The 24,085-nt window shown below is 50.9% G+C and overlaps 1 protein-coding gene across 2 annotated transcripts in view; it reads right to left on the minus strand.

Moving 5' to 3' along the window:
• The window catches only part of TMEM178B (transmembrane protein 178B), a 298,285-nt gene that overhangs the window by 200,120 nt on the left and 74,080 nt on the right, over positions 1–24,085 (minus strand). The gene's annotated exons all lie outside the window — the stretch shown is intronic.

Below are 24,085 nucleotides of genomic sequence, written 5' to 3' on the forward strand. Positions count from 1 at the left end.
AGGGAGATGCAGAAACAAGAAACAAGGAAAGATGGTTCTCATCCTTTCTCTGTGTCAGATCCTTTAAGAACCAAGGCGAAAGCCTGGGAACTCGCATCAAGTACTAAGTATGGGCCCTGCACACAGTAAGTGCTCAAGTTACGATTATCGGTTGCTGGCCAAAGACTCCTTATTCTACGGGGTCAAGATCACAAGAAATCAGAAATCACATTAGCGACCAACGTTTCCGCCATGCTGTCGACATATCTATGTACGTCTATTTCACACACGGTAAGCCGGAGGCTGGAAGAACGAGAGCTCGATACACACGATACACACGGGACAGCGATGAACGGGAGGTGGGGAGGGGACCGGCGGACTGGGCACACGGACGCTCGCGCCTGGGCCCCGACCACGCCTCACTCCAGACTGTCCTCTCACGTGCATCCACTATCAGCAAGACATGGCTTCCCAGCACCTTGGAAGGGGGCTATCGCCCCAGAGTTACGTATGTTACGCAGGAACCTTCCTAGGCAGACGATTGTTAGAGGCGACGCTGGGACCCGTCCCCACCCCATCTCAAATTATGTTCCCTAAACAGGTGCCATCCGTTAGAGAGTCCTTCCTTTGGGTCGGGTATCATTCTCTTAGACACCCACCCTTAAAGCTCTTTTAAATAAGTCTGAAAGGGTAGCCAGTCACTGCTGCGCAGACGTGAATGAGAGTCCACGCTGCCCTCCCTCCAGACACGGGGGCCTGCAGCGGCGAGACGCCGAGACGGCCCGTGATGGACGGGGACGGTGTGCTCCTGCGACTTGGAACTTGCTCCCAGCGCTGACCGGAGTGGGCTCGAGCAACACCCAGAACGTGGGCACTCCCCGCCCACCCCCGCGCTGTCTAAGAGAGGAGTGACCGGTGCGGCCGCTATGGAGAACGGCATGGAGGTTCCTCAAAAAAGGACAGCCGAACTACCACTTGCTCCAGCAACCCCACTTATGGGCACTTCTATTCATCCAAAGAAAACGGAATCGCTATCATGAGGAGAAGGCTGCACCCCCATGTTTACTGCAGCACTATTCACAACAGGCAAGATATAAAAACAACCCGAGTGTCCATTGACAGATGGATAAAGATCTCTTTCTTTCTCTCTCTCTCTCTCTCTCTCTCTCTCTCTCTCTCTCTCTCTCTCTCTCTCTCTCTCTCTCTCTCTCTCTCTCTCTCACACACACACACACACACACACACTACTCAACCGTAAAAAAAGAAAAGAAATACTGCCATTAGCAACAACATGGATGGACTCTGAGGGCGCTATGCTAAGTGAAATAAGTCAGGCAGAGGAAGACGAACACTGTACAATCTCAACGTATATGTAGAAGCTGAAAAAACTGAACTCACAGAAACAGAGAGCAGACGGGTGGGTGCCAGAGGCCGGGGTGGGGTGACGGGGTGACGGAAATGGCTGCAGGTGGTCAAAAGATATGAACACCCAGTTACAAGATACACAATTCCTGGGGGTGTAATGTACAGCATGGTCAAAAGTAGTTAACGACACCACACTGGATATTTGAAATTGCTAAGAGACTAGGTCTTGAAAGTTCTCATAAGAAAAAATTTATAACTATGTGACATGATGGATATTAACCAAACTTACTATGGTAATCATTTCACTATACACACACACACACACGTAAAATCAACATACTGGACACCTTAAACTAACACAACATTGTGTCAATTATATCTCAATAAAACCCAGGGAAGTAGGATGAGGCAGGCTGGGTAGGTGATGGTCAAAAGTATTTTTAAAAAGTTGAGTTAAACAATATTTAAATGGTTTATTAATTGAAGGACTTCAAGACTTTTTAATATGGTCTGTCCCCAAAAAGAACAGGTGTGGCACGCGACTCTCCCAGACTCCTTTGACCTAAAATCCTGTTTTATTCAAAGAGCAGTTTCTATTGCTAGACTGAGTTCATCAAAAGCAGAAGCCATTCTCGTGTTTACGTTTTCACCGTCAGGGCCAGGCAAGCCATTGGCACACGGCGAGACCTCAATATATATTTGGATGAATAAAGAACGGATATCAAGATCTGTTACTCGATCAAATGACCTACAAGGTAAAGGACGTAACTGGCTTTGAGTATCTGTTGGTCTCTTGCCGGAAGCCATGTCTAGGAATGACCAGCCCCGCAACCCCATGGTCGAACACCCATCCAGGAGCTGGGTCTGCACAGTGCCTTGAAATAAGTCTGGGATCTCAGTGCACAGAACCAGGGCAGAGGCTCAGCGCCCTCAGCACCCCACGACTCCGGCCCACTGACAGCACCCACATCAGGCACCCAGCAAGCTGTTCCATCAATGCCCTTCGCAAGTCCACTTATTCCCAGCCTACAGGAGAGCATGAGAGTCAGCACTCACGAGAGCACCCCTCGACCGCGGGTATGAGAGCCAGAGAGCAAGCGTCCCGTCCTGGGGAGCATACTGTGGGGTGCGCTCTGGGGTCCACCCGACGCTCACGCCAGCACCAGCTCAGCTCTGCACACGCCACTGGCCTCCCCTCCCCACCCCCTGCTTCCTGGGACTCCTCTCAGGCCCCTGTCACAGGCTTTACTTCAGCAGGGGCGGGGGGCCCCAAACTAAGAAGGTTTGCCTAGAGTGGTGAGTGTGGTTTACAAACCTGGAAACAGTGCGTACGGTGATGAGTAGAAGGAAGTGGTCCAGCTCAACCCTGAGGTGACTTTGGAGAGTGGCCCGGGCACCCAGGGCAGAGGAGGCCCCTCCCCTTCCTTCTCGGCTCCCCCCCATCCTCCGCGTTCTCTTCTTCCCTTGATATTCGAGCATCATAGAGACACAGGGGTGGGCTGCTGGACCACTTCTGAGAGTCTTTCCTCCATCCCAGAGCTCCCTCTTTTTAAAAAGGAAAGAAAAAAATCTAGTCCATGCCTTCTGTATGCCGGGAACTCACATTTTATCCCATGTCATCCTCACAGCAACCTCGTGGGGTAAATATTACAGTAACAGCCCTGTTCGCCTGACAAGGAAGGGGACCTGGACAGAGGGCCCTCCCAGAGCCCATGAGCGGTGTGTGTCGGTGTCAGGGCCTCGGACGCCACAGCTGTGATGACGGGCTGCCTGGGTGAAGATGCACGGGAAGGACTATTTTGCAGCCACGGTGCCTTACATGCAGAAGGAGCTCAATACGTCCATTGATGAAGGAAGGAAGGAAAGAAGAAAGGGAGGGAGGGAGGGAGGGAGGGAGGGAGGGAAGGAGGGAGGGAGGGAGGGATGTCACTCGGGTTCGTCTGGCGAGAGCTCAGACCCCTCGGGTCTGTCCCTGGCCGGCCCGGCCTCGGCTGGAGCGTTAGTCCTCATGGTGTCCCGTGGGGCTGACAGTTCTTAGTCATCTTTCTAGCCTGAGGCCTGTGCTCTGTGCTTGATAAATGCAATGATTAAGTAGAAAGTAGATGAATACAGGAAACAAACTAAAAAGCAACATTATTTTTAATGATGAAACCTGTTAAAGCTTAATATCTTGTTGGACTCTGTCCCCTCTTCAAAGGGCTTTTTCTCCAAAAAAAAAAGAGAGAGAGAGAGAGAGAGATAAAAAAAGTTAAAGTAAGTAGAAAGACTTTCTTTCAGCAAATTGGGAAAGCCATTGATCAGATTTACCAGCATTATTAATGTTGAGTTCTTTAGCAGGCCGAAAGAGCGGGGGCAAGGAACGTAGGAATTTAGGGGGCTAAAGGTTTGGCATTAGAAGCAAAACCTGCCTCGAGGAAAGAAGGAGTACAGAAACCGGAAATGTGCCAGGGGTTCAAGGAGGGCAGACAGGAATGGGGGTTCTCACAACCTCCCCAACCGCTGTCCCCAAGCAGGGCGGGAAGGGGACAGGAATGGGAAGGCCACGCCTTTGGCAGCTCCGCAGACCAGCAATGTTGACAAGAGCTCTTGCTATTTAAGACACAATTCTTCACAAAAGCTTATTTCCAGAAACCTCCCCGCTCCACCTCCCCATGTCTCCTCTTTAGCACCTTCTGCTCCTCCCAGCTGCTCTGAGCCAAAAGATTTGCCAAGCTTATAGCTGCTGCGGGCCCGGCCAGGAAGAATGTTTTATTTTCTTCGTGCTGCAGAAAAGTGTTACCTACGTTTTTATTTTTAATGCTTTCAGATGCTTCCCATTTTGTCTGCTTTGTTTTTTGGTGCTTGTGGTATCGGCATGGCCTTTTTAATGTTGTTTTGCATGCACTGCCTAGACGGAACCCTAAATATTTAATTCCTTTCCATGCGATGTTACATAAATGTCTGTCTTGAGCCGCGTTCAGGGCCCTCCTGGTTCACAGACGTGGAATTTCATTCTCAAGAGCCCTGCTCCCAAATGCCAGCCCCCACCCACCCCGGGGTGTTTCTGACCCCTCATCCCTTCTGCTGGCTACTGCTGTTAACACAGTGATTTGCATATTAATCATGCCCTGTAACAAAGGGTTTGAGATTGGGGAGCTTGTGTTTTCCATCTTTATACTCCCCCAATGACCAAAACAGCGCTTTAAATATTGTTATTCATTTAAATAGCTTATGCTCACGGAATGCTTCCTAAGTGTTTGGCACTGTATGAATTATCTCCTTCAATCTAAAAGTTAGGTCCTGTTATTATCCCCATTTCACAGATGAGGACATAGAGGCTCAGCGAGGCACACATCCTACAAGGATGCATAGCTATTACATGTCCCAGGCAGGATGCAGACCCACTTAACATGCCCCTAAATACCACACTACACCACCCTTGTGAAGAAAAATTGGGTAAAATCGAGTCCTTTGGGAAGACAGAGACCTGCCAAGGTTTTCCATCTGAAACAAATAAGGTAAAACTCTCCTGTGGGTAGCGATTTCCAGAATCTAGACTCTGCGGCTCTATCCAGAAGAAGACAGAGGTTTGCTTCCACAGCTCCCCTAACGGCGCCTAGTAGCACCAGAGGACAGCTTGAAGAGTGTCCACTGCCCTTGCACCTGACCTAAGAGTCTCTGCCACATCCCTATTCCCACTCCAGGACAAGCCACTTACCAGCAAGGGCCCTTGGACCAGTTCCTCAACCTCTCCAAGTCTCATTTCCTCCTCTGCAAAATGCAGATAACAACAGCACTCACCTCCTCAGGCCGATGAGGAATAAATGAGCTTGCCCATGTAAAACGTGCTCCATGGCAAACAGGAAACGTTCGCATTGCTCATCCGCTGTGTCTCTGGGACACACTCCTCGCTCCCCTGTGAAAGCCCACCAGCGTTTAAAGACAGCGCCCACCCCCCTCCCACCCTCCTTCGCTTCCAGGAGGCTGAGCACGTCCAGGTCCCACACCCAGAGTCACACGCCCAGCAAGGCTCGGGTCAGCCCCTCAGGCTCAGTGTCAGAATCTCGCCCAGTGCGACACCCACCACGGTCGCTCCCTCGTGCACGCAGGCCCGCGGAAGACCCGCAGGACCGCGAGCTCGCCTGGTCTGGGAGCCTAACTGTCAGCACAGCCTGGCCTGTGAGCTTCTGAGCAGCGAAGCCTCAGGGCTGGTCACAGAGACGAGGCGACGCCCCGAGTGCTGCCCTCCAGTGAGGCTGTCACGCCGCCACGTGCTCGGGCGTGCTCGGGCGGCTCTCTCATCTTGTTTTACGGTTGGTTTTGTATTTCGGTTTGTTACCCCCTGCAGGATCGGCTATTGGTTCCGGCCCCCCGAGAAATTTTTAGACCGTGATCCTGTCATTCCACAAATCAGCAATCAGTGCCACACAGTGCATCGGCGGGCCATGCCCACCCTCCTCCGAGGCAGGACTAAAACCCCTCGACAGGGCAGTGCTGACACACACACACACACGCGCGCGCACACACACACACACACACTCCTTGTGCCTAGAAATCAGACCAGTGAGACAGAGCCCTTTGGGTGGGACCACTCGGCCTGCCATGAGTTCGCGGCCTGCCCGGCCACCCCCAGGCCCGCGGCCCCGCCTCGCCCCCCTGGACGTCACGAGGGACCCCGCGGGCATCGTTCGCCCCACCAACCCATCCAGGACCACATCCGAAAAGGGAATGAGGCCCGGCCGCCCGGCGTCCTCGCTGCGCGCTCACCCGCCACGTTCCACCAGCCGTGGACAGCTCTCCAGGGCTGCCTCCTGCCGCCTGCCGCCTGCCTCCTGCCGCCTGCCCGTCTGTGTTCGTGGGATCTGGACAGTTTCCTCTATCGAAAATCTGGACGTTGCCCACCTACCTCCGGGCTCACGGCACCTTAAACGCCACAGCTGCCTCCGCCCACCTGGGCTCCCCTCGCAAACGGGCAGCCCCACTGCCTGTCCTTCCACATCCTCTCGTGGTCAAAGAGAAATAAGGCCAAAGCCACGGGGCGAGCGCACGCACCGCCCTCGTTATAACCAGCGCCCGAGGGCCCCGGTCAGCCCGCAGGGCACGGCCCCCGCCGACCAGCTCTCGCTCCGGCATTCGCCGGCTTCCCTCCCTCACTTCAGCAGGTGACTTCTCCTGGGCTCAATACTGCGGCATCTGACAGTCTTCCGTGCTAAAGGTCACCTCATCTTTTGCAGGAGCTACAAAACTTTTTAATTTCCTCATTCCTGGATTCCAAATGCCTTTCCCCCTTTTCTGAGTCTTTCGGCATGTTTTAAACGAGACATTTTTAAATGTCATTACAGACTAACTTCCTTACAGGAGGAAATAAAGAATGAGGGGCTGTCATGCTTCCCCCCTGCTGCCCATCTTCCCGGTGAGATCTGGGCTTCCTTTTTTCCCAATTTGCCCATGTATTTTCCAGCTTGAAACAGACTGCTTGGCAAAGAATGAGATGGTGAGGTATGGCTTTAAATTACCCTTCGAGGTGTAGTAAATAATCTGTTCTCGTATTCCCATCAAATCCCTAACCACCTCCCAGAAAGTTCAGAGCCCCGAACTGCCACCGTCCTCGCCACGGCCCCTCCCGCCCCAGTACACAGACACCCAGTGCGCGAGTCTGTGGCTCCTGCAGGCACAGTTTCAGCTGGTGGAAGGATCATCAATCTCCAGGCTCTGACAGACAAACGAGGCGAGGAGGAGACCAAATCTGGCTTTTCGCTGGAAAACAATGAGCTCATGCTCTTTCTCCGGGGACGGAGAAGTGGAGACAGATCTCGAGATGGGGAGACGGTGGTGGAGACAGGCAGGAGTGGGGAAGAATGGGCAGGGAAGGGGGGAGAGGCCAGCCAGTCTGGCACTTTGTTAACGTCGCTTTTGGTATGAATCCCCAGCTCTCGGGTCAGAGGGAAACATCCAGGTTCCTTAAATTAAGAATCCAGCATGAGGCGATTGTGCTAAAGGGACAGAGAGAAGATCAGCAGAGCTGGAAATTCTTCATCCCTGCTCCCTCGGAGGAAAGATGATTGTTCGTGAGTTACCAGAATTGCAGAAGCCACCACAACGATGACCATCTTTGTCACTGTCACTCAGATGTGGGGTTCAAGATTGGATCGTGCACAAGCACTTGAATAGCTTTTTCAGTTGTGGGTCTCTGTAAGACCAAGGCCAGTCATTTTCTATAGGCTGAACCAGCCAAAAATGAGAGAATACAGACAGCTGCCCAGATATTTCCAAAGAGCTGAACGTTTGGTTTCAAGTGGATAAAAAAAAAAAAAAAAAAAAAAAAATCCAGATTACTGAGTTTTCTACTTTTCATTTGAAAAAGGAATTATATAGTGCTGACTGTCCTTTTTAGCAGTTAATTCAGAGAGAGAGAGAGAGAGAGAGAGAGAGTGAGAATGAGAATATGGAAGGAAGGAAGGAAGGAAGGAAGGAAGGAAGGAAGGAAGGAAGGAAGGAAGGAAGGAAGGAAGGAAAGAAGGAAGGAAGGAAGGAAGGAAGCTGGGTTGCATATGAGGACCCAAACTCAGATAACTGATTAATTATTTTACTCTGCAACCTGTTGTATACCTTATCTAAAAACTAAATGGAAACTAAAGTTCACAGAAAGAAAGTAGAAAGCCCAAATAGACTGTTTTCCTTTACACCTCTGGTTCATACCTATACAAAATTGACTATTCAGTTACATGGCTTGGCTGGCTTAGCGATGTTAATTAAAGCGTTAACTTACCCTGACTCCCCAGTGAGACTATGAATAGAGACATACCCCTCCTCCCCGCCGTGTCCAGGCACTGTGCAGGGCTCGGAACCATGGGCCCCGGAGTCCGGGGTCAGATTCTGCCTTTGAGACTCTCTGGGTGTGGGATCCTGGACAAATTCATGAAGCCCTCTGTGCCTCGTTGTCTTCACTTTAAAGGGACATGACACACATATCTGCCCCCTTAGGGGTGCTGTGAGAATTCGATGAATTAATATAGGCAAAGCACTTAGCGGCTGGCGCACTGCGAGTTCTCCATAATCGTTACCATTATTATGTCTTCGGCCGCGCTTCGGCATATAGGACCAGCTTTAGTATCCGTGTCAGACTCCTGCTGAGTCCTTAAGTCAGGCAACGAGCGCACGCCTGGCGCGGTGCAGCGAAAGAAACGGGGGTCCTGGGGGACCGCGCCCTGGCACGTGTCTTCTTCCCGCCTCGTGCGCTTCCTCAGCCACGGTCCTCGCTTCTGCCCCACGCCCAGCTCGGGGCGCTTCCCCCGGAGCCTCCAGCCCGCTCCGTCTGGCCACGCTGCCCCTGCCTCAGGGACTGAGACCACCGCCCTCCAGCTCCAGCCCCCTGGTCACACCGGCGAGCTTCTCCAACGCATCGCCCCCACCCCGTCTGTAAGACCCTCACAAACACATCGGTAGACGCAATGCCACGAGTGTACAGCACTGAGGACAGTGTGACCACCCACGCCCACGGAAACGGTGATTTAGGACAAACCTCTGACCTGTGCAGATGACGCCTGGTAGTTGAACAGGTGACCCCTAGCCCTGGCCTTATGAAGCACTGGTCCAAGCCAAGATGACATCTCTCACTTTTTAACTTTCTGGAAACGGTGCCCCACATTCCTCCTCCCAATCGAAACAGCGAAGCCCCTCCAAGGCGGAAAGCGCCGAGATTCAGCAGAAGCAGGCGAGAGGCAGCTTCCAGACACTGCTGCTGGGAGCCTAAATTGTCACAAACACTTGACAGAACCAAGCAGACTGGAAATCACGCCCCGTAAACAAACTCCTGCTACGTGCATGAGGAGAACTGTACCAGGATGTTCAAGTGTGGCTTGCAAAAAAAGAGTGAAAACCTAAAGGTCCATCGATGAGGAGATGGAAGAATGAAAGGTGGTTACATGATACCATAGTTTAAACAAATGAACTAGAACTGCGCATAACAGAAACAGAACACTAGAGCCCAAAAACGTGCTGAATGAAAACAGAACTGTAGATTGATACAGAAAAGTATGGACATACTGTAGGTATTTTAGATTTTTGTTTTCTTCCACAAAATATCACCTCTTGAGACCCAATGAGAAAGAACACAATCACTTCTGGAGGAGGGATTCACTCGTCCCTCCCTTACTAAAATCAAAGCCCCATTATCCGAGTTTTAACGCTGGGAAAAGCTCCGCGAGGGCCCTGGCTCCCCCCCTGGCTCCCCCCGCCCGGTTTCTCCCAGGAGCTTCTCACTGACCACCCAGCTGTGAGCCCCACCTCCCCTCCCTCTGCACACACAGGGGCCAGCCCTGCGGGCAGACGGATGGGACGGAGACTCGGGAAAGCGCAAGGGGACAGAGAGGTGGTGACTGCTACCCGGTGCGAGGGAGCGAAGGAGACCACAGAAGGCCGGGGACACCGGGGAGGAAGAGGTCGCCTGAGGCCGGCCCACGCGTGAGCAGTCTGCAGCTAACCCAACGGGACACGGACGACTCCCGAGCCAGAGCTGGCTGGATCCCAGCGGGGGCCACTTGGGCTGGTGGCAGAGCAGTGGGGGGAGAACTCGGGCAGGGGGCTGCTGTGCTTGTCCAGGGCCAAAACGGGGTGAGCGCATGACTGGAGTAGCCATGACACAGAGGACACTCAGGGAGCCCGTGGCCTGCGCTGGCTTCCGGGGCCCTCGGACTGGACCTGCTCCTCGCCAGGACGGGCGCGGCATCGACCTCCCTGCATCCTGGGTGGGTGCGTCTGCCGGAGCGGAGCCCAACAGCTGCTCCAGCTGAGAGCGGGAGCGAAGAGGCAGCGAGCGGGTGCCCTCGCGAGGGAACCCCGGGCATCAGTGAGCGAGCCGGGAGGAGCAAACCGCAAGAGTGTCCCGCTTCTTGAAAGACCGCCCAGCACCTCCTCCCCAGGTGTGTGAGCACCACTCTGGGCACCGCAGGTTTTGAATCCGGTGCTTCTCTGAGACCAGCAGCCAGCACGCAGGAGCAGGGCGAGGGGAGGGGGACGGGCGGCGGTCTCTCGCCTGGTTGGCGAGGCCTCCGGGAGCCACTCCGGTCCTGCAGTGAGACAACTGGTGCGGCATCGGCCTGGCAGGGAGGCTTTCTGAGGGGGCTCAGGATCCAGAAAGCAGAGCCAAGAGCAGCGGCGCCCCCAGGAGGGGCTGGGGGTGGGGGAACTCGGGGCGGACCTGCGTTATCAGAGGGGCAGCATCCAAGGGCAGGTGGAGATGGAATGGTTACAAGAAGGGACATGGGCAGCTCATAGTGGAGATTTCCCCTCACATCTTTCTTGTTTATAGAAGATGAAATACATCAAGATTTTTTAATAATGATAAATATCAAATAGTAAGATGCTACCCCCCCCCGGGGAGTTAGTGCCCCCAAATGCACATTGCAGACTTGTTGGAATAGAGAGGGACCCTAAGGAGCTCCGTGTTTGAGGGCGGGTATAAAGCCATAAAGCAACTGGAGTCTGAACTACTGAGACAGACACTGAAATAAACTGAAATAAACACCTGAAGATGAAGACTGCTGCCTGGGGGGGCCCCATCCTCTCCTTCCTCTGGTCCAAGCGGCAGCAGCCCCCAGCGCTCACACAATACCTATCTCGGTGCTTCCTTCTGCTGGACTAGCCGCTCCCATCTCGCCCTTCCCTGGGTAATGTCACCTGGGCCCCCCTCCCCCCTTACACACACACACACACACACACACACACCAGCCTGTCTCCAGCTGTTCTAGTCTTAGCTGATCTCGGTCCCTCCCTGCTGCCTCTCCCGTCTCCATGGGCTACTTGACACTTCCTTTCCTCGGCATGTCCCTCTGTCCCCCCGGATCTAAGGAGCCCTGACTCTCCCTACTGCCTAGTTGGTGACAGAGAAACTGGACCAGAATCCAGAAAGTCCGGGGTCAACCCAAAACACATGTGGATTTACTATATAGTATGTATCAGTCTGCTCAGGCTGCCATAACGAAATACCACAGACTGCGTGGCTTAAATAACAGACATTTATTTCTCACAACCTGGAGACCAAAAGTCCAAGGTCAAGGTGTCTGGCTGGTTTCTGATGAGACCTCTCCTCCTGGCTGCCTTCTCGCTATGTCCTCAAGTGGCCTTCCTCTGTGGCACACAGAGAGCCCTCTGGGGTCTTTTCCTCTTCGTACAAGGACACGGGGTCTATTCGATTAGGGAGCCATCTTTAATGACCTCATTTAACCTTAACTACCGCCTGAAGACGGTATCTCCAAATACAGTCATATTGGAAGACAGGGCTTCGATGAGTGATTCTGGGGGTGACATACTTCTGTCCATAGCACTGTAACAGCAGCATCTCAGAGCAGTGGGAAAGATGATTTATTCAATAAATAGTATTCAGAAAACTGGATAATCTTCTAGGGAAAAAATTAAATTGATGGCATATTTTGCATCTTAATCCAAGATAAATTCCAAATAGATCAATTATTTGCTTGGAAAAAAATAGTTAGGAAACAAAAGTACTGGAATTAACCATGAGAAAACATTTTTGTAGCCTTAGAGGGAGAAAGCCTTCAAAACTATGACGCAGGGTCCATAAAAGAAAATACTGATAAATTTGACTACATAAAAATACAAAATTTCCACAGAAAGCGACACCCACGACAAGCAAAATCGAAAGACAAATAGAGCGAAATACTTGCAATTCCTATCGCAAAGGACTAATTTCCCTCACACGTAAAAAAGCAGCCACAAGTTGAGAAGACAAAGACCAACAATTTAAAAATGAGCAAAAGATATGAACAGACAGTTCATGGCAGCACGGCGTACCCTGAACACATGAAAAGCCGCCCAAGAGCACTCAGAACAAGAAAATGCCAAGTTCAATCTACACCGAGACGCCATTTCAACGGCCACTCTGGCAGAGGGCCGGAAGTTTGTACACGCCACGAGCTGGAGGGGTGTGGGCAAGCAAGCACACTCCTACAGGCTGCTGTCGGAGTGTGAATTTTGTAAATTTGTCAACCTCTCTGGAGGGCAATTCGTCAATATCTCTCAAAATTACAAAGGCTCAATTTGACCCAGAAATTCCACTTTTAGTGATTTATCTGAAAAATGCAGTCTCACAGGTGTGAAATAACATAAATGCAAGGTTATTCATCGCCACTTTGCTTGTAAGAGCGACCTAAATTTCCATCCATAGGCAACTGGTTAAATAAATTATCGTATATACAACACAACGGAAGGCAATGCAGCATTTTTCAGAAAGACAAAATTCTCTATCAACTGATACGGAAAGACTTATGAAACAAATTAAGCGAAAACAAGCAAGGTGCAGAACAGTATGCGATACATACTACGTTTATTTATGTGAAAAGGAGAGGAAGATGATACAGATGTATAGGTATATGCTTGCACACGCATAAACATCGCAGGAAGGAATCTAGTAATATTGGTTGTCTGTGGAAGGAGAATTGGGAGGTATGGAAAATGAAAGGGAAAGCAAAGTTCCTTGTATATCCTTTTATACTTTAAAATGTTGAATCATGTGAATGTATTCCCAGTAACCAAAAAAAAAAAAAAAGTCAATTATCATGCTAGAAACAAAACGAGACAAAGTAAGATCATACAAAAGAAAGTCAGGCTCTGCCGAGCACGGTTTTGAGGCCGGCATGTCCCCTCTCTGGACTGCAGATTCTGATCCCGACCCTTCTGACCTCCACGTGACTGCCGCAGGGCACTCGGCATCCTCAGTGGATGCCCTTGAGACAGCGTCCAGAGCCCTCATCTCCCCACAACTTGGGACACCCCTCTCTAAACCCCAAAGCAGAGAGACCCTTCCCAGAGAGACTTCAGAAAGGCTAACGCAGCCGGCAGGGGGGCCGACGGCCACCCAGAGCCAGGCTCAGGTTGGGGCAGAGGCCGGCACTGCCATTCCCACCGCTGACTCTGCCCTGAGCTTGCAAGCCAGGCCCGCGTGATCCTCCGATGACTAGGGCCTGGCTGCGATGGCCACTTAAACCACCAGCCCCGCAAGCTGAGGGCTCTGCCTTCCCCTGGCCAGGACGAGGAGCTGCACCCCTGGCCCCGCGGGAGCCTCCCGTGCACTGACCCAGGTACACGGCCTGCCCCAAAGCTCCTGCTGCCCTGCCTGTCCACCGGCCTGGATGTCCCTCCCGCTGGCGGGGCTGGCCCGTTCCTGGCGCCGGTGTGCCCTGGGAGGGCTTCCTCCACACCTTGTGTTAGCGGCTGCCCACGGCTCGGGAGAACTCCGCCTTCGCTTCCGTGCCCCTCGTGGCCAACCCGTCAGAGCTCTGCTCCTGGGAACGGCTCTTTGAGTCTTGCCTTCGGCTATGTTCTCGTACATTGTAGTGAGGATTCCCTCTTGCCATTTAATGTTCACTCCAGGTTCCATTATAACAGCTCAGAAAACCTCTTGTGAAGCCCTCGGCAAGCTGGGGCACCGCCACCACTAGAAGATGAAATGCCACTTTGCTGTGGACCTCCAGACCCACGCCGGCTCTACCGCCCTCTCCCAAAGTGTACGGCAACCTCCTTGGTTTGGACTTGAGTCCTTGTCAACTAATTCAACGCCAGGCCACGTGGCTCTGCGCGTCCTCCAGTGGCAGGATTCAGGGACACCTTTTGGCTTGGTATTACCAACAAATAACTTTGGCCGTTTGCATGGTTTCCTGGGTCTGGGCAAGTACATGACCTTGACTCTCGCTAGGCTTATCTTCAAGCCACAGCACATGCTGGAATTTCAAAGCAGCCTGTAATTTTGGAGTGTCCTCTTTTGTACTTCAAGGTCACAGTCACCAGCACAGAGCAATCAGCTCTCAGATGACTGTCTTAATGGATGCTGTTTGCAGCTTATCCCAACTAGAACGTAAGGCTATTTCTTTTTATCTCCCCATAACACCTAGGGAAGCACGATCCTCTGCAAATAGATATACATGACGGATGAGGAAAAAGATGTGGGAATGCCGTTGCGCTGATCTCTCGATTTCTCCCTGACTCAGTTTCCTCATGTGGAAAATGGAAGCAGAAACACCTGCTTCACGGGGCTGTTGTGCAGATCTAATGAGTTCAGGTGTATGAAGGTGCAGCTCTGGCCACTACGCACAGCACGGGAGCTGCACGAATGAGTGTGCTGAGGGTCGTCTTATAAACATCTTATCAGAAGAAGTATTTCTAGAAGGTACGGGCTCCATGCTATCCGAGTGAGCTGCTGATGCTCTCACACACTAGATTCTTGGCGACTGTTGAAAGATGCTCAGAGGCAAGAGCCCTGACGAGAGGCCATGTCGTCAGCAGTGGCCCCGGTGAGGCCACGCACTGTCCACTGGCATCGGGAGAAACGTCCTCGTGACAGGTCCCACGGTCCCACCTCCCGGAGACCAGTGACATCCTGCCTGGGAAGCCTGTCCCAGCCAAACTCCCTTCTAAGAGAATGTGCTTCGCCAGCTGTTTCTGCTGCTGAAACAGCCATACCGTGAACCATGTGACCTGCGACCCTCACCTGAGACGGGGTCAGGCCTGGGCACCAGCCTCCCATGACAGGGCCCAGCACGAGACGCTGAACTAGGCCGATAAAATCCTCCCTCAAATGATACCAGAAACACTGAAAGAACGCAGCTGAAGTTGAAAAGGTGTCATAAGGTTAAGCTACTACCAAGGAAAATAAACAAAATAACCGAAATAAAGAAAATAAAGTGTAGGTTAGAGTAATGAGGGAGACAGGGACAGAGGAAGCTGGGTAGACCAAACAGACAGGAGGGAGGAGCAGAGGCCCCATGAGGGAGGGCAGGGTCCAGGGCTGGCCCAGGGCCTCGGCTTCCCAGGAGCAACACGGTCAGGTGCAGCCCCCCGGGCCCACTCTACCTGGGTAAGCTTTGTGGGTCCCCTGCAGTCAAGCCAGCCCGACTAGGCAACTCCCAGTTCCGGAAAAGGCCTCCATCTCCTAAAACGCAGCTCCCTCCCTGGACCCTCAAGGACCAGCTCTGGTTTCCTCCCCATGACCCTGACTCTCTGACCACAAACTGAACCTGTCGCCCGGACTCACTGGTAATGGGTTTCTCCCCACCCAAACCCTGTTTTTCCTCTTTTATAGTATCGAGTCACCGTGGGCAGGAAAGAAAACCAAGTTCCCTAGGATCTAAAAGATTTCAAGGAATTAAAGTTTCAAATGGAAAGAATTCTCAGGACAGTCTACTGCCATGCCACCCTGAACAAGCTTGATTCCGCCTGATCCCGGAAGCTAAGCAGGGTCAGGCCTAGTTAGTACTTGAATGGGAGACCACCTAGGAAGACCGGTTGCTGTAGGTGCAAAAATAAAAAATAAGAGACTGAAAGCTGACAAGGTCCTCACAATCTGTGAGGTCAACCAAGGGTTCCCTCGCCTAAAAAAAAAAAAAAAAAAAAAAAGTCCCAGAAGAGGTTGATCAAAGACCAAAGTCCACATTAATGTCATAATTAAGACCATCTCTAGAGCCCTGCCCTGAATGAGGTGCTAAGCATCAGCTTCCCAAAAGAGTTCCGATGTAACGGCCTGAGCTGTGACCGCCCGGGGCTGCAGACCTGTCTGGGTACCACGAGGATCATTGGGGCAGCTGCAGCTCCAGGCACAAGAGGCTGGGACTGGAATTCAGAGCATCCACAATCAAGTGTCCGGATTACCTGTCTCTTCCCCTCCATGGGCCTCCCAGACATTTCCTTGCACCAGGGACCAACGAGACTGCTGGGCAAATATTCGTCCTGAGGGAAGGGTCACTGTGCACAAGCTTTGTCCAAGGGCCACGGATCACAGCGTGTGTAAGGGAGGGGGGCGGGGGCGTGATCCCAAATGCAGCGGGATGTGCCACTCTGGAGGCCCCAGGCCCCTGGCTCCGGGGACTTGCGCCCCAGCCCTGGGGAAGAAAAGTTTAACCGAATGAACGAAGGGGCCAACTGCCAAACATTCTGATAAGACGCTGCCCCACACACGAGGCAGCACAGGTGTGACCCGTGAAAACAGAGGGAGTGACTTTTCCCTCTCTCTCAAAACAACAACCAAGAGCCAGGCTTCTAGCAGGCCAGGGTACACCAGCAAGCCGGACCAGCCTGTGTCTGCAGCTGACTGGGACAGCAGAGGCTCCCACTGACTGATGTGGGGAGTGGCAAGAGATCCTAGCAGTGTGAGCAGGAGAAGCAAGGGCAGGAGTCACCAGCAGAGAGGACAGGGTCCTGACACATTCTGAAGGAAGCATGGGGGCCCTTACAGGTAGCCAAGGGGCAAGAACATTCGGAAATATACATGAGACAGCCCCGGGGGCTTCCTGAATCCACTGGAATTTGAGGGTCCCTAAAGAGCAATAGCGGGGGGAGACAGACAGTGGAAACCAGGACAAGCTGATGCACGCTCAACACCTAAACGAGGACAACACCTAAACTGCAGCTCTGGCACTCACTCCAACCTAGTAAATTCAGTCAACAAACGCTCACTGAGCAGCCGTGTGAGATGACGAAGGGCCTCCGCCCTCCAGAATCTCACTACATGACCTGTGTCCCAACAAACTGCCATTCTCACTAGTAACCGTCGATAGTCTGTGAGAGAGAGGAATCCCCCCACCCCCAAGAAATCCACGAAGAATGTCTCTTCTTCGGTAAAAATCCTCCAGGTGAAGGACAGAGTTTCTAAGGAGCATCGGTGATAGCGGCCCTTCTGGGAGAGTCACCAGCTGGACGCCAGCCCCGCAGGGGGCTGATTTCGGCATGTCTGGAGGCAGCTGCTGACACCAACCCGGCCACTCCGCACACCGAGGCGGCCGGCGCACCGGGCTAACTCCACCACGGCCGGCCCACAGGACAAGCCCGCCACCCTCGCTCGGTACCCGCTGCTTCCAGGAAGGGCTCTTGTCTGCGACATGGCGTAATCTTACTCATGCTCACAATTAACCATCGGTCGTGTCATTAGGTATCGGGCACTGTAACAGGTACGGGCTGAGAAAAGAAAACGCGGTCTCCACAGTTCACACCGTGATGGGGGAGCAGAAAGGTGGAGGAGGGGGGTGGTGGAAGCCGGAAATCACGTGTAAGGAAACACTGCATCAACAAACAAGAACTATGTGGTGACTAACATCAATGGTCAGGATACGAACAGGTGCTTCTCAATTGTGTGACATCAGAAAATGATACTTACTAGCATTACTAATATACTCAACCAATTATTTTTACCTAGGTGACACAAGGAAAAATTGCAATCCCAGACCTGTTAGAAGAATGAAAAGTCCTGACTTAACAAAAGCATGACTTTTTAGCATTTCCCAAGTTAAATCCATGTGCATTTTCAACAACTAAGGGCAGAGCCAAGGGCCTGGGACCGGAGTGAACACATGGGCGGCAGGGTGACGTGTGACGGCTGCGGAAGGTTAAGAGCTGCTTCCTCACACCCTTGGATCCTGTAACCCCGAGCCGCTGAGAGACTGAAGGTCTGGGAAGAGATCGGCAAGGGCACAGTACTTAACGCTGAGGCCCTGTGACTTACAACTTGTCAGGACTTAGAGTCGACGTTGTTTTTATGAGGAATTTTAGCCACATAAAGTACACTACAGCTCATTCATTTAAATCCATGTCATTCTCTAGTAAAAAGCTCTGATGAGTAACAAAATTCAGGCCTTGACGCCATCAGGCATCACCTTTGACATCAGGCCTATTATTGCTCTGATTTACGTCCATGCTTTGATGTACACTTCAGCATGCTGACCGCTCTACACCAATGTCCACATCAGTGGTTTCCCCCACTGAGTCTTCCCAGCCAGGTGGCCCACTTCTCTTCTCAAAGTGCAGGATGCAATCGCCCATAGGATTCCAAATGAAACGTGCCCTAGAATTGGGCCTAAGCCCAGTAGGAAGAGTCTAAAAATCTTCCCGGCCGCACATAATGTGCCCTTCATTGCAAAGGTCTCAGCCATGGTGTCCTGAGGTCACATGCCAGCAGGCGTTTGCCTGGATCCAAATCCCTAACTTCCCAGACCCCTCATTCCTACTTCCTAACTTCTTGTATCAGAATTATTGTAGGTCCAGCGTCAAGGCATGAGGACTTCAAATGCAAGCTAAGAGGGAAGCGTGTACAACTGGGAATAAGTAGGCCTGGGTAAGGACAACCCGACTCAAGGGCTAGCCCTGAATGAGAATGCCCGACAGTCTAAATATCAGCGTTTCACCAGGTCCATGCTGGTGCGTGGACTCTGGCAGCAGGACCCTGTGGGTCAAGATGAGCCCCCTAGCTGGGCATCTGGAAGCACCATGATTCTAGGGAGGGAGGGGTAGACCACGGAAAGACTCAGCACCCGGGGAGCAAGACTTGCGAAGAGTTTTAGGAAATGAGGGATTCAGTTTTGCGTGCTGAGATTCGAGGGCCAGACTCCAGGTTCAGTGAGCACACATGCCTTTGGCTGCTGGTCCCAGCCCCTGGCTGTGAACCTAAACTCACTGTCACTGCAGATGTGAAGTGGCAGGGACACATCCACACACAAAGAAAAGCAATACTAGTGGGTAGCACCCTTGCCGAACTAGAATACAGGGTGCAATCGCCCCGCCTGCTTGCCTCAAGAATTTCCTCTTCCTCCAGGAAGCCAGTGTACGCTGGGCCCCCTCTTCAGCCGGCCGGCCTCTCTACCTCGGTCACCCCCATACTGCGTATTCCCACTGTTCCTACCATATCACGAGCTTCAGCAAACATGTATCGAGAACGCACTGTGTGTTAAGGCCTCAAAGAGCTTACAATCTACGTACGCATTTAAAGATGTATTTATTAGCACATCATTGTGATGACACAAACGTGCCTTTGTTTCTGATTTCTGGCTGTTTTATATACCTAATTTTGTCTTTAAAGTGAAAATGTGAATTCCCTAGGGAAAGGCTCACACCTTCCATAGCTTTTGAATTCTCGCCCACCTATCCATGAAGTTCACTATCACACTTGGTGCAAGACGGAGGGAGAGATGTTGGTGGGATTTTCCTCACGTGGAGCCTTTTGAAATGAGAATCAGCAGCGGCAGAGGGCGGGGCACAAGAAAGCCTAGAATTTTACAGTTGGAAGTGACCTCAGAGATATCTGGTCACACTCCTCATTTCACAGATAAGGAAACTAAGAATCAGAAGAATTGAGGTGACAAGTCAAACAACTAGTACCTAGTAATTATGCAATTTGGGGACCGATGGAGACACCGCTGTCCTCTGCCAGGTGATACCGAAAATATCATTTGATAATACTTCGGATAGAGCCTAAAAGATACTTTAAATAGAACACATCACATGAATTTGAATACATCGCGGTGAAAAACTCAAGTATGACCAAGTCTAATACAAGCCCGATTCGACACAGTAAGTCTATCATTGGGGTCTTACTTTGTCCCCCCGAAAGTGACCGAGGGAAGCAGCAGAGGGTGGCCACCAGACGCATGGTAGAGAACGGAGGGCTGGAATGAATGTCATGCTTTTGCATGTATTTGTATTTAATTTACATTCTTAATTTTTTAAACCACACCCACCAATTCCCTTCTTCTACCGTTGTGACATATTGATAAGCACAAAGAATTAAAAAAAAAAACTCACTATACTGCTTCAAAGGCTTTACTCACGGAGAGTTAAGGCCCACCAGCCATTTATATCCGAAGTTAGTTTAATGAGGTTGATTTCGTCTCATACGTGGGCTGAGACGGGAGGACGGCCGGAGGTGGCGGCCCGGGCAGAATGTACAGAAGGAGCACTGGACCATGCAAGCAAGGCCAAGAGAGACAGAAGGTTACAGAAGGGAAAGTCAAGTGCATCCCAGACTAAATGAGGCAAAATCAAACTTCACCTCCTTTGCGGCAAAGCCAAGGGTCGGCTTGGCCCTGGGCGCTCACGTGGCCCTGGGGGCAGAGGACGCTTGTCCAGGATGGCCTGCCCCGACACTGGTATTAAAAAGGCACTCCCTCTGCTTGGCCTTAATACTGCCCTGTGCTGAACCACTTAAATCCCACTCCACGCAGCCCTTTCTCTTTGAAAGGTCGCTTTAAATTCTAAATATTGTCAAACAGAACCTGAACTGCAACTATTTTCCTAGACCTAATCTTTTGCTGTCAGCAAATTCAGAGTGAAAAAAAAATCAATAAAGGGATTAGCTGCGAGTGACATTGCGTATTACAGCAGCGGAACATTGTGTCCAGGATGAAGGGCTTGCCCGCTCACTAATATGCAACTGTTTCAGATGACGACTTTCTATCGCCCTCTCTTAAAAGAAGAAAAATTAATTAAACAAAATGCCCTTTTTTCAAAAATTTTTCCACTTGGCAAAATCTGCCACTACTTTGCCTTAATGAATTTTAACCCTTTGGAGCAGGTATTGACTTTTATAACATCTGATGCTGAAATAGCTTTGAATTTAAGAAACTAAATTCTTAAATTATTGGGAGCTGCGCTGAAGGAGAGTGTGTTCATCCAAATTACAGAGAAGTTAGGCCAATCCCAGCAAGTACATCTAGATCCTCAGCTTTCTAAGTCTGCAGTCTTACTGTCCAGACCAGAGTTTTGCATTTGACTTCGAAGGCGAGCCTTCAAAATCAGTGGATCTCTTGCAGCACAATTATACCTCAACTATCCAAAGGTTACTTTTACTTATAAAGCAATCTCTACTAAGCAAAAAGCCAGCTGAGAACCCAAAGTGAGAAAAGGTCTGCAGGGAAGCCAAAACGCCTACACACATGCAGTACACATTCCTTCCCAAAGGAACGGCCCACGGGCCTTCATTCAGAGCCTGCTGCTGCTTCCTGTAGACAAAAATTCTAACAGGAGAAATTCAGTAAATTATAATGAAAAAGAAGTACTGCTAAAAGCAGGCAAACTAATGGTAGCCAAAAGGTTGTCAGCTAACATCAGTGTGGGACACAGGGACGCAAAATGAAGACATAGGTGTCAAAAGCCAGAGCAACCTGGGGCCATTTAGCGTAGCGCAAGCTGCCCAACAACCCTTGGGACATAACTATAGAGAAACGAAATACAATACTTGACCTTATGATGACGACAGTATATCGACAACAATCTCTTACAGAATGACTGGTGTGAGTGAGCCATTTAAGAAGGAAGAAAACACTATAATCAATTCTATAGTTATTTCCATTAAAATTGTTTTAAGCTTTAAGTTTTAACACAAAGCCTAAGTAATCTAGAAATCTAACCTTCCTAGTTCAGTTCATACCTCAATAATTGCAGAAGAAACGATTAGGAATTATCTAAGTAAAGAGTGTGAAAATGTCTATGTTCCTATGATCCAGATGCATAATTTCTTTCTGATAATTAATGATTTAAAAGAGAATATCTCCACTAAGCTTTTTTTCAAAGCCTGATCTACCCATTCCGTTTCCTAGGAAATGCTTCTGTGATGGAGAACTTGACAATGAAAAGGCAGGAGCCTCTGCCGCTTCTTGTGTGAGTTGGTGCCAAACACGGTGCCAGGCCCGTCAACTATCTGAATCTGCTTTCCGCCTATGGATGGAGCTGACGCAAAAGGAAGGAGTGAGCGTTAGAAGCCCAAAGACCTAACACGGGAATAGCCAACGCGTGACACACACGGCCCCAGCACGTCTCCCCCACCACGGGAAGCATGGCGGGTTGTCCAGCCTTTACGTGAGACTTCCCAACCCTCCCCTCAACACGAATTCAGGCGCCCGCTGAGGCTGACCTAGGTCCTTGTTATATGGCCTCATTAGATTCACATGCTGTCACGTGAAATACGCTTTCTTTGGGAGCTCCACATGCTCAGCCACGACCACGGTCCCATTGAAAGATCTGACCCAAATACCCCTCCTCAGTGAAGCCTCCCCAGACTCTCAGGGGATAGGGATGGGAGCGGCAGTAAGAGATTAGTGCCATTTAGTTTCCATAATGTGTTGTGTATTTCATTCAACGCAATCGGGAAACACTGTGCATCTACCCCATGCTACGTGTGGTGCCCAGCACCAGAGCTACACATGCACATACGATATGGGTCTTGCCGTCAAGGAGCTGACAGTCTGTCTACCTTACAGAATCCACCTGTTTTAAGTTCCTTAAGGGGAAAGTTTGTGTCATATTCATCTCTGGATCCCAGGGCCAAGTGCAATGTGCAAAAGTCTTTGGGATACTTAGCTGGCCACCACCCACGCCAAGCCTTACAATCTGGACTTCAACAGCTAATTCTTGTGTGCGCGCACACACCACAATACATTTGTTCAGATCTCATCTATTACAATACCTCAAGAACGGTTTAACTAGGAACTAATGAGGAGAACAAAAGAACTAATTGAGAATGACTATTTTTGCTTTGGGAGAGAACTTACACATAATTATGTACCGCAAACTAGACGTACTATACACCTCCAATGTCTAATGATCGCTAATTCCTCCTCCCTGGGCCGATGTGGCTCTATTGCTGCCGTCCTCATCCATTCCTGCTAAACCTTCTCGGGTCCTCCTCAGTGGCACCCTGCACTGCTGGGGCGAGGCAGAGTCACTCCTGACGAGGTCCAAGACCGCGCCCGCCCCTCTCCGGGCTGCTGGCTCGGCACCACTTTCTCTGGTGAACTGCAGGGCCCCACCACTCATCTTGCCCTGTTCTGGGGCCCCAAATCCTCTGGCTAGACCTGCTCGACCTTAACTGCAGCAGCTAAGAGTCTTGCCAGCTTCCTTTCTGGTGTGAAAAAATAACTTCCGACTTAAGTTTATGCTGAAAATGTTCCCTGAAGCCCCTCATCATGGGCAGAGACACGAAGCCTGGAACTTTCTATATAACACCATTAATAACCTCCCTGGTAGCAACAAATCAGGGGTCTCGCCCTTTACCCCGGGGTGCCTATCACTGTGGCTAACACCTAGCAGGCTCTCAGCAGACATCTGTGAATAGACAGGTGGATTATTGATATTAAGTGAAACTATGAAATAAACTATTTCATGTCCACTGTCCTGTGAGTTGGTATCCTGGTTCTGTAACCTTGACGTATTTAATCTCTATGTGCCTCGGTCTCATCCGTAAAAGAGCAATATGGAACGCACAGCACTGGGAAGAATCAAGAAAACAGAGAGCACCCCATGGCGCCTGCAGCGCAGTAAGCGCACGTCGGCGACGGGCGCCGTCATCACGGCACAAGCCCGTAGTAGGTACCCAACGAGTATCGGTCGGAAGCGCAAACACAGAGGCTCCACCAAGAACTGCAGGCGCACACCCAGCCCGCCCCCGACCGTGCTCACACAAGTCCGCGCGGCCTGTTACACCGTTAACCCTCGACCCATCACTCCTTCCGGGGCACTGTCCCCATCACTGGCTCTCCTGTGACATCCTGCCACCCTCTGCTCTGTAAGGGATTTATCTGCAAACGTCACCCAGAAGGCAATAGTAGGGAGACTGAGGCCAGCAAGCGCAGTTATGCACCCTGACCCAGAGTAAGTTGTGGGTGCAGGATGAGCCAAGCCACAGTCCTAAAATGTCGAGGAGCAGAATATTTTAAAGACCCGAGTTCTAGCCCTAGCTCTATCACTTACCAACTAAGTGACCAGGGGCACGTTATTTAAGCTTCTAGACCATTTCCCAACTGATAAAATGGATTTAACACTAGTACCTACATCGTGGCATCATTACATGGATAAAATAAGGCCTGTAAAGTACTTAGAACAGTGTCTATCATGTAGTAAAAACTCTGAAATACTTATTTTTAAAAAGACTTATATTAAGAAGTTAAGAGTAGTCTCGAAGACTAAAAAGTGAGGAGTGAAACCTCAAACG

The sequence above is a fragment of the Rousettus aegyptiacus genome, unplaced genomic scaffold (assembly GCF_014176215.1).
Source record: "Rousettus aegyptiacus isolate mRouAeg1 unplaced genomic scaffold, mRouAeg1.p scaffold_m13_p_13, whole genome shotgun sequence".
Classification (NCBI taxonomy): domain Eukaryota; kingdom Metazoa; phylum Chordata; class Mammalia; order Chiroptera; family Pteropodidae; genus Rousettus; species Rousettus aegyptiacus.